Source organism: Manduca sexta, chromosome 27 (genome assembly GCF_014839805.1).
Source record: "Manduca sexta isolate Smith_Timp_Sample1 chromosome 27, JHU_Msex_v1.0, whole genome shotgun sequence".
Taxonomy (NCBI): Eukaryota; Metazoa; Arthropoda; class Insecta; order Lepidoptera; family Sphingidae; genus Manduca; species Manduca sexta.
The window spans coordinates 11258998-11271345 of NC_051141.1; the positions used below are offsets into that span (position 1 = coordinate 11258998).

The following is a 12348-nucleotide window of genomic DNA, read 5'->3' on the forward strand; positions in this document are numbered from 1 at the left end:
GTCGGAGACGGCGCGGAAACGAATCGGAAATCTGCGAGTTTCGCTCTTTACTCTGATTGGTGTCTGAAGCAATCTTGTACTCGACCAAATTACGAACACTTTAGAAACATTTAGAAATAAATAGTAAGAAATATCACTAGTCGTTTAATTGTGTTCGTGATACAGCAATCACGTTGATACATTTATTATCCTGTTCGAATGTAAGCATTTCGTTATGGAATAAGGTTGGACATGTGTAGCTGCTTTATTAGAGACAGGACAAATACTGTGGCGTAGTTATCGTCACGGTTCAGTACCTATGACTCACGTCTAATTAAATGCGCTATTAAAAGTGTTTACATAATATTGGTTTGACTTTGCCTTATTAATCATCTTTAAAACCATTTAAGCACTCTAGATATGATGGATTTATTGAGATAGGCCCCCACAATGAATTTTGAAGACACGTGAAGTTTCCTTAGTGCAGGGTAATAATAATAATCATATCTATGCACACGGACTTAGCATCACAAAATAGCTTAGTCACCACATCTTATCTGTGAAATTCGTCAATTCATTGAAGTGGCTAACGTTATCTTATATATACGACCTCATTCAACTTCCACTTATAGCAACTATAACGATCAAACTATATTAAACGAAACTACTTGAAAGTGCTTGAAAGCTCTTCGGGTTAGGATATAACGTCCCCCGTAAGGCAAAACGAGGCCTTTTAAGGTCAATAATAATATTCTATATGTCTACAAACATTCATTCATATAACTGTATTCATGTACAGTCATTCACAAAAGTAACAATAAATTCTAAACTTCAAACGTTAACATCGATCGATGTTTTTTGGTTTATTTATCTAAAAAATAAACACCTTTTGAAGTTATAAGTTTAAAGGCGATTTGAAATTTTGAATTTGTTTAGCTGCTTTTGCGGCTTACTGTACAGTAACAAATCATATCGGGTGATTTTACGATGATACTTAGAACTCTCTTCGTGAAAGATGAGGGATAATAACGAGATTTACATATAATTATAATATTTTTTCTTACGCGTTTCATCTTTGATACCTTACGTGACTCACTCATTTTAAGAACGCGGACTTCTTGACATCCTCAAGTCGAGAGCGTTTGGCGGCATCTCTACAGTTCTTAAGCACATTCACTTCTGATCTGATTCTTAAACAGTTTCCAAACTCATTATCGGTCAACGTATTCACTACATGGCCTCCAAGCGTTCTTTAAATTACAGATCGCTAGTGAATTCGCATTTGCCCTCGCATTTATTTATCGATAAATTAAAACTCACTTAGCGGTATCCCAGATGCAGGACGTCATCGGAAGCACCGGCGGCGAGGCTTCCATATATGGACAGGTTATAACCCGATTCCCATTATATAAAATATAATTATCATTGGAAAAATTTGCAAACCGCATTTATGCATATTCGGAAACATCTCCACCACTGAAAAGCAGAATAAAAAAAATCCTTAAGCCGAGTATATTATTGAACCTATTTGTCAAACGAAAGAAAGCAATTAAACACAAGTACCTAAAAAAAAAAATACTTACTTTACTATGATAAAATGGAATATGATTCCTGAGCACTAGTTTTATTATAATTGTAATATTCCGGACATTTTTTAATCCGAGTAACAATAGTCCCTCACATTGATTACTATTGTGACACATTTAATTACTCCATGGCAGCAACTAGCAACTAGTTGTAAAGCAACAATATTTATCTGTCAAAATAGATTTCTTGTTATTTAAAATGTAGAGTGGCTTCAAGTTATCCGTGGGCAAACGGGATCGTCGGCTAGACCGGTCACGTATTTAAACGATTCGATACCACGATTGTAGTTCATATTTAGTATAGCGTGTTTAGAAACAGTGAAGCTTTTATCTAGGAATGAAGTTCCCTAAATGCCCTAAAAATCACGTTTCAAATAAACGGATTTGTGCCAGAGCCAGGCTAAAAAATGTTGTTATGTCTATAGGGTCGTTCCGCCGTATCTCAATGTTCTGGACTTCAGCTAAGCAGGTATTCCCTGAGTAACACGTGACGCGCAATACATTGCTCAACATATAGATCAACAAACATGTAATCGAATTTAAAGATTCAAATAGATTCTAATTTACTAAATTAACAACAATAGACTCGCGCCATGTAAACATGTACTACGTGTTTAATTTCGCTCTAAGACGCATGATGTTCCACATGAATCGAACAAATAAGATACTAACTCTTGCTTTTGAATCTATTTTTCTTGTATAAAATTGCCATTGTGATTTTTTTCAATAAATCCGGAATTTCATTATAATATTATGACGTAATTTAATATAACGTATTTATCGATTATATTCAAAAATCTCCAAAGACTTTCACTTTTGAAATACTAACAGGATATAAATAAAAAACAACAATCATATAATAACTGAATATTCTAATAAATACAGCAAAATAAGATTTTGCCGTATTACGAGACCTGTAGATGCAACCTCGACGTTACCAAATATAAATATTTTCTAATCAAGTCAGGTAAAGCTATTTATTTATGTAGTCTACATGATTATATTACTTTTACTGTCCTGACGAAGCAATAACCAAGATTAGGATTCCAAGTGTAGCACAGATAAGTTTCAATAACATGATTTTAACGTTTTAATGACTTTTTGATTACTTGGAAAACTTCACGCACAATGGCCCGACTTTTTTTACGGGCTAAGTGCGGAAAAAGGAGCCCATAACCAATACCAATACCAAATACTTGGAAAACTTAACTGGATTAAAATTATAATTTAAAAATATCTTAACATGTTTCGTAAATTTTTGTATTATTCGAAACATTCAATTAGTTACATATAAATAAAAAGTACCTTTAAGCAATCAATTAAACGAGTTCCAAAGTGGACTCGATAAAGTAAATAAATACTAGACGGCTCTTCGGTCGATCGGAACCATTAAGTACGTACGCGGGTCCATAACAAATAGATATCGATTCGGGTAAACTCTGGTTTAAGTTGTATCATACAAGTTTTCAAAGATATGTTTAATTTTTTTAATATTGCGGCGTTCCGTTTTTTCTAATTGCTTGGCTATGTCAGGACATTTCATAATCCTCTTGCCTTGCAAGACACTTATAAACCTCAATTAATTTCAAGTGAAGATCTGTGGATTGGACGAAAATGGTTATATTTAAGGAGGAGGTTAATATTAAAATCCATTCAACATTAAAATCCATTTATGATCGAGAAAAATCGACTTTTTTTTCTTCCTCGATTTTCGATTACAATTCAAATATAATAATAATAATATCAGCCCTGTATTATATACTTGCCCACTGCTGAGCACGGGCCTCCTCTACTGCTGAGAGGGATTAGGCCTAAATCCACCACGATAGCCTAGTGCGGATTGGTAGACTTCACACCTTCGAAATTCTTATAGAGAACTTCTCAGATGTGCAGGTTTCTTCACGATGTTTTCCTTTACCGTTAAAGCGAACGATAAATTCACAAAGAATACACACATGATTTTTTTAGAAAAGTCAGAGGTGTGTGCCCTTGGGATTTGAACCTGCGGACATTCGTCTTGGCAGTCCGTTCCACACCCAACTAGGCTATCGCCGCTTTTCTTTTTTCGCAATTCAAATAATTATATTTATTAATTTGTAATTTTTTTTTGTTTTGGAATGTTATCACTTTTTAACTGACTATAAAATACAACCCGTTATTTTATAACATGCTGTTTATGATACTGCCATTATGAATCTTTTATAGGTACGCGGATGTGTTCAGCCTCCAGCCATAATTATAATGTATTCAGACTAGTTAAAGAATCATTTATTTATGAGAATAAGGACAATTATATCGTAGCTGACGTTATAAATTGAATAATCTTAATGATGCAGATCTATCTAGTGCATATAATTAATATGTATCGGTCGAAGTTTTCTTATGGATTTTTTTTCTTCCAAAGCACCGCACTGTTGACCCTTCACGACTTTACCGGATGAACCAATAAAGAGACAATAAAGAGATGACATTCTGCTGAATGATAAGTACTGATTTATTAACATTTGAGGTGGACGGCTGATTCTCGGTTAAATTAATTGAGATCTTCGTTTCATTTATGTTTGTGCATCTTTATACAAATTGTGTATTATCGGGAATTATTTTCGAAGTTATTCCACATTTTAACCTATTGTTCCATATTTTTAATCGCTCGAGAGAAAAGCGATTATGGCGTGCGGAACAAGAATGCGCGTACGTAATATGCAACAAAAAGGAGGCTTCGTAAAGTATTATCGGACGCATTATTTTAAACCGGAAGTGAAAGTATTATAGGAATATTTATATAACATTTTTATGTATTAATTTTCCGCATTTATATGTGAAAAAATGCACGTGATAAGTTTGATCAATTATATTAATTATAAAGTTCATGTTATGCAACAATGACCTCATACAATATGTCACAAAAAGTTGCAGATTATAGTAAATTAGGCGTTCACAACCATAATTCATTTGACTTCTCTTTGTTTATGGCTTACCTGTGTTGTCCTGGATTGTTACATCTTAAAGAAAAATCAATGGTAAAGGAGGTATAACGTAATTTTTAAAGGCATTCGTAAATATGAAATATTGCAAAAATACCAAAATATTTTTTGATTCCATCACAAAAAAAACAATCATCTACATTGTTCCTATTATTTACTTGCATGAAATCAAGAAGTTGTGAACAAATGACAAGAAAATAACACACACTCAGAGTGTCTCTATAAAGTTAATTGAACTCATAACAAACAGGATTTTCATTTATATTTTATTTCAATGTTGAATAACTTGTCAATTAGATAAATTATGGCCGAATTACATTTATTAAAGGCAAGAAAGCAATCAAATTCCGCGAATAGTATACACCAGAACATTTTACGCAAGGTCTGTTACATTTGTGATCTCTTAAAATGGTCTGGTGGTTTGGAAGAAAGCCCAGGTGGGGTTTAGTCGGCGCACGCGTCTTTGCGAGTGGTCAGTGTGTAAGTTGTGAGTGGACCGGTGCGCACGCGTCCCAACCAGACACGTAAGTGAAACGCTTTCGATTGTTACACACTGGTGAGCATTGCGATTTTGTTTGCGTGCGCGAATTCTTTTGTTTATTTTTTTCTTTGTTTATATTATTCAGGCCACTGTTGGCATTGTTTCGAATTAGATAAAATTTTAATAAAACTTATTGTTTGATTTGTAATTAAGAAACTAAGCTTTTATAGATTTTTATTTTGCTACGGTAAGTTTGTGGAATACGCTCTGTAAAATGCTATAATATTAACAGATTGCATTTGAGTAAACAATATAGCATGTTAATTTATTCATAACATTATATACCTTCATACAATTATCTAGACAAGCTTGCCTTATTTATGCATTAATAGATTTAAGAAAACAAGGAACGCTCACAAATGGATACCTTATTACCTTTTATTTGTAAAAATGGCAATTTGAAATATTTTAGCATATAACAGAACATACTGTAAAAACTATAAACGAAAAAACATATTAGGGAATTAATGTCTTATTATCCAACGTTAGCAAAACCGACAGGGGCTGTTTATGGTTTCATTAATATTCGTATTTTGGTTAACAAAATCTTATTGCTTTGATTATAATTTGTATATTTACAACATATACAATATAAGTTTCATGTTTTATTCGAAAGCACGTTAAAAGCAAGAACTAAATTTATTACAAATCTAACGCGACTACGATTTTTTTAAATCATATTTGAGATAATTAGAAAACTTCAGTGAAATGTTTACTTATTGCAATCAAAAATATTCATCGAAAAATCTCTTTTCGCGTGGTTATTTCTTTTAATATTTATTTCTTAGATAGATATTTCAAGCGTCTATTTCGTTTATTATATAAAATACCATAATACACTAGTAGCTCCCACACTTTGAAGACTTTCCTCTGCACAAAAGCCTCACTGTGCACTTCTCCTAGATAAAGGATATAGCAGGATTAAATTACGTATTATTTAGGTATTCTTTGTTTAATAACGGGTTGGGGTGCGTAGATAAAATATCAGTGTTCGCAATTATTTTTGTTCAAAAATATATAAATATATAGCTTGGTTATTTAATTAAATATAAGTATAATATTTATTTAACCAAATAGTGAATATTTTTTGAATTCCTTAAAAATAACAGGTAATGTTTTATAATGGCTTAAAAGGGTACTACCACACTTATTTAAAAATATGTGAGAAAGAGCTATCTTCTGAAAAGTCTTAACCTGCACAGGTACAGTTCAGTCTACTTTCTAAAAACATCTATATTAAGGGGATTCTAAATTTCGTGAAAGGAGCATTATATTCCGATCTAGGTAATAATTTATATAAATTCGAATTGAAACCTATAAATATAATAAAATATTTTTAGAAGCTAAGTTTGTTTTTTAAATAGGCCTAGGCACCCGATCTTACCCATCACGAATGACACTGTAGATATTTAAAAAAATATTGGAAGAAACAGTAGGTACATGTGTAAATATTGAGTTGAAACGTCTTCGTCTATAAATTTTGATAATCACAAACACTTGCAATATTTTACAAGTACAAGATCAAACAATTTTAATCCGTTCTTTAACGACAAATAATTGTATGCCTAGAGATCGGATCTCAGAGCATAGACGTGTTTGGACAAATTAGATATAAAAAAGTACTTATGATATTTTTTAGTTTATAATAAGTACTTATATCGCTAGAAAATTTATTGATAACAGAAAATACAGAAATTTAAACAAATCTTTGCACGGGGCTAGTTCGGATCTTCCCAGAAACGGCTAAATACAGATATTCTGTTTGTTAGCACTGTAAACATAACGTGACGAAATCACTCACACGAACCAGTGGCGATAGAATCGCAGAAGATGTAAGACAACAAAATTTTATAACAAAATAAAAATAATATTTAATTTATACGATGTTACCTACACCTACCTCCTACGACATTACCCCAACGCACCTTTTTTAGTAAGTAAGTATAATTAAAAATTAGTTGTTCATAATTAATGTCAAAATTTTTAATATAAAAATCACAGTTTTTTGTGATGCGGCCTTGTCGTTATTCGCCATCGGTTATAATCAATCGCAGTATCAGTAGCAACCGCCCACCTTCCGAGGATTACCAGACGCACGACATTGATCCTGACCGCCCTAGATATTGCGAAATATTTAATTATTTGAACAGCCAACAAAACATACACCTTACGTAGTTATTTGTTAGAATTCAGTAAGTAATTGCTGCAGTGCTGTTTTAATTACAGACTGTCACAGCATGAACATATTAATACATAACAATAAACAATTGGCTGCGCCATAAGTGCAGTATATTCTAAATATAAGACATAAAACTAGATTTAGGTTTCAACAAGCGAGTTCAATATTTTCTTTTTGAAGATAGGAAGCGAGTCATTTTATATGTCAATACAATTAGATTTTTCTACAATTCGGTTATATAATTTGGATAAGAGAGGGACAGGCGAATGGCTACCAAGGTTTGTTCTGCTGAACCTACCATTAAATAAGGGACGTGGGTGTCTAGGGATTATAGTAGGTACATTAGAAGAGAATTTATTGAGAAGAGGTGGACAATCTATATCACCGTTGACCATTTTATACAAAAGTATCAAACTATAATAATATCGTATTCGATTTATCTCAAATAGGTAAATTTCTTATTATTACTTGTAACAACCAGCATTAAGTAAGTATATAAGTATCTCATGCATTACTTTTCCGTGCTGAAAGATAGATAGGTGCAACTATTTTTTTTTTCCGCATTTTGGATAAAGTAATTTTTATAACTGACCGCTTGCCAATCAACAACCGACTTTGGGAGAAGCAATCCAATAAAAAAAAACCTTTGCAAAATGTTAACAAAATCTAAACTAATTTGTAAACAATATTTTCGTTATTACTGTTCTATTGTAGACGCGGATATATTGTATCACCATTCTGACAATTTGTCAACAATACTTTGATGAAAATAAATCATGAACAAAAACTACTGAAACTAATCGCCATTTATCAGAGGGAAAAGGAACAAATTCGATCGAAAATAAACCCTAATCACATCCTGAACGAGTGATATTATAAAAAAATGTCTATAATCGACTCGCGCCGACAGACGATGCCGAATCGGCGTAGCGGCTGTGACAATGACGAAGGTCTTAGTGCGAACGACTCACCGTGACCGACGCAGTTGTGACCCAAGCCCCCAGTTCGAGAATACGTCCCATTATTAATCATTATATTTTAAACATTCCCTTTTTTGTATGTTATACTTTCTTTTAAATATTCTGTATTAGAACGAAGCAATAATTCTTTAGGGGCAATAACAAATACGTATTTTTATTACAACTGAACAAAATGTACCGATATGTCAAAAATTGTGCATAATGCTTATAATTATGTTCAAGATTCTATCTATCTAAAAGGGAAATAGCTGACGGCGTTATATGTAAATTAGCGGTAGATTTTCTAATTGATAAGGAAATATGTACATAACCGATGCGGTATAAATGGTAATGAGCCAAATAAGAAATCAGCGATCGAGGCTCGGATACCATCATGTATTGTTTCTATAAGTGCAAGTATAGTTAATATACTTTCACTTCCATATTTTTCTCCTTCCTGTGTAATTACGTGTTTCACGGTGGACCTTTCCGCGCTATAAACAATATTCCTACAGTCTGTCCGTTGTAATAGATTTTATCCGTTTAAAAAGTAAATATTTTAATATTAATTCTTATTTCTTATGTTACTTCTAACTCTACTTTCAGAGTTTTCTCGGACTCGAGCTTTTTTTGCTCGGGTTTATTGACCACCCGCCCTGATACCTTCAAAATTATAATAAATGCGAAAGTTTGTGAAAATATTTCCATGTTTGTTTAAAGTAAACGAACAGAGATAATTGAACGAATTTGCATGAAATTTAATACAGGGATAGGCCATGTCCTGAATTAACATATTATATGCTACTTTTTATCCCCGTAATTTGTTCGCGTGGAAAACAATGCAATTTTTGACCTAGATAGCACAGGTACAGATGGCTATGAATAACTAGTGTTTTAGTGTTTTTATAGCGGGAAAGGCTTTTCACGGAAGCGAAACCGCGAGCTACACTTAATTAAACATATAATTTGTTGAGACTGTAATCTAGTTTGAAAGTTAAAATTACAAGAGATCCATTTATTAACAGTATTTAATGAACCTTAACTCCCTTATATTGCACCTCCTCTCCAATTCGTAGGACGTACTGCAGCTTTGGGGATATAATATAGGGCAGACAAAGTAATTTTTTGATTTTATAATAATTTATTATATATTTTTAGCTAATTCAAGGAACGCTTTGGCAATTAACTGCAGTTGCAAAGTCAACGAAATAAATAACCACCTAAAGGTGCGCCCGTATCTTAAACCAGTTCGAATCAAATATACGTACCGAGTGAAACAGATTTACGTGCTTCGAAAACTCGATATATTTATATGGTCATAATTTGCACAAAGTTTATTATAAAATATTACAGATTTTGCAGCAAAATTTTATGACAAAACTGTGTATTGCCGCGTGAAAATCTTTGCTACTACAAAAGTCTTTAAAATACTGTAGCGACCGAGCACAACCTGGATGACGCCGGCGCCATCTACTTAAAAAATCAGATTAAACAATTTCATTATTTCCCATGAGAGTAAATTACTGGGACAAAACAATAGCCTATTTGTTTATTTAAGATAAGGTGTACTCGTGTACCAAATTACATCCAAATCCGTACAGCTGGTACTACTTTCACATCTAACACACATCCAAATATTTTTACAAACATTCGCATTTATAATACTAGTAAAAAGTAAGGTAAGGCTAGAGGAATTTATTTGATGTAGATTCACAGTACATTATTATTAATTATAAAAAAATTGACGAAGTTAAATAAACAGTTCCTAGAGAGAAAATACGTGAAAAAGAATATCCATGACTACATTTTTCTTTCTTAATATTATATTAAAGCTATCCCAACAATTATTTGCGGGTCAATAAAAAAAAAAACGCCATAGCACTGTAGCTATAAAAATTCGAAGCACTCTAAATGTACCCGCTAGACACCTACCAGTCGACAAACTTTGTTGTAAACGACTGTCAACCCACTTACGTCAAAAGATCTCCGACATCCCGGAAATACATTAAGCAATCAACGAGCAAAATGAGCAATGACCGGCACAACTGATTACATTTTTGCATTCGGAGCAGCGCATTGTTTGCGTATATTCAACTTACTTGCTGTGATATTACAAAATATATTTTCTATTTCCGAAAGTGTAGGGGATTGTCTCAGTAGGCGAAAGGTGAGATGTACTGGCTTGGCTGTAAATGTTAATAAATGTTCGTTATTGACACGTAAAATAAAAATGTGAAGGTAAGTATCTACAGCTACCTATAAATAAATGGACAGCTAAGAGTGCGCCCATCGTAAACAAAATAAATTGTGTCGAATAAAGAACACAGTATGCGAGATTAAAAACAAACAACATGTTATGCCACACCATTGGTGTTAAACTAAGCAAATACTCCTACTTACATTTCTTATTACTCAGCTCATTAAACAAGACGTGTTCTTAAGAAATTGTGGAAAATTAATGGACAAACTGATAAATAAATAGCCTGCTTCATCTTTATAATATTTTCCATAATAATTATGCTAAGTATGAAATTTACCACGTACTGTAATTTTTAATAGATACGAAACGGAATACAGATGCTATTAAGTCAATATTCAATAGCATCTATGTCCTCTGGTGTCGCCTAATTTGTGACAAGACCAATAGATACACCAAGGTATACTCCATTTCGATGGTCTGGGCATAGTTAAAAGACTTCAAATAGGTTAGTGATCACATAATGATAAATATAAACGGTTATCGCATCAATGCAATATTTCATACCTAATAACCTAGACGCCATACAATGTTCATCCTACTTTAATCCGATTGTCCGAGTGTGTCAGAAATATAACGAATTAAGTAATAATAATTCGTTTGTACTCACTTCATAGTCCTCTCTTAAGAGATTAATTCGCAATGAGACTAATAAAATGTCAAAGTAATCCTTTGAGGTTTTAATCTCTGTTTAGCTCCTGGGTATCCCTAAGTGCTTTATGCACCTTTTCATCTAGAAACAAAGCACATTCGTTGTATAAGCTTCATTCATTATATTAAGTAGGTAACATTTGCTTTTTGTTTTTCAATCATTTCATTTCCATGTGATATTATTATAATAGAAATTAATACGAACGTAGTGTTACTGCAATACTTTATTAATGCTAATTATTATAAAATGAATAGGAATGGTTGCGTTGTGATTTACCATTATGCCAGCATATTGTGACTCATTATTTATTTAGAAATAGTATAAAGAAATAATGGTAGTTAAAAAAAATACGAAATCATTTGGCACTATAATTCGTTCCATTATAATTTCATGCTAATATTATAAAAGTTGCTGACGGGGCTAAATTTGGGAATTTGAGCAATTCGCATTTCTAAATGGCGCGTACTCCGCGAAACACATGATATCATGTGCTGGCTAACGAAACGCGGTTTCAATTTACTTGGCGCAGTTACGAAAATACAAGAAGTTTCTTCATTGATAGTCAGCCAGAATTGCTGTTACGTTTGCCTAAATTATGATGTTTGTATGATTTAAATTCTTATTACATTTACTTAAGCAACATTGTGTTATGACAACTCTTAGCGCGCGTTTTGCTAACACCCGTCTATTGCTTATCATCTGAACAGTAACTTAAGACGTCTTTTTATTATCTTTACTTATACAATTCATGAAAGAACTGGCTGTGAAAACACATAATTTCGTACGTCACTCATTAATCGTTTTTTTTATTTATTTCAAAAGGCCCACTAATCATTTCTAGTTATTAGATGTATGATTACAAATTACATCATATCTATCGTAAGTATTAATGTAAGTTGGTATTTCATGATTTATGTTTGCCTGGTATACACAATATGTGAATTATTACAACAAACTTGTTACTGTTCTTGGTAACTACTTATACTTGATTTGCGTTACTAATTAATGCTCACCTCATTGCTCAAGGGGCGTGGCTAACTTTACTGATGATGACTTAGTATCTACGTATTTATTTTTATGTGAACTCTATTCCAAAACTAAGTGATAACAATAGTGTCTTGATATATATTGCAAATCTGTATTATCTGTGTATTATTATTTCTATTTATATAAAATTCCACATTAACGATTCAAATACTATTTTACCTTGT

General features: G+C 32.5%; 2 protein-coding genes across 3 annotated transcripts in view; one reads left to right on the top strand and one right to left on the bottom strand.

Annotated features, from left to right (window-relative positions):
• Positions 1-12348, bottom strand: part of LOC115447261 (coiled-coil domain-containing protein AGAP005037) — a 247084-nt gene that overhangs the window by 41916 nt on the left and 192820 nt on the right.
• LOC115447263 overlaps positions 4974-12348 on the top strand; it is a 46387-nt gene continuing 39012 nt past the window's right edge. The window contains exon 1 of one of the 2 annotated variants that reach the window (XM_030174260.2): positions 4974-5073. The gene's annotated coding sequence lies outside the window, so the exon portion shown is untranslated. Of the gene's footprint in view, positions 5106-12348 lie in introns of both variants that reach the window. The other variant, XM_030174261.2, reaches the window with a different exon arrangement.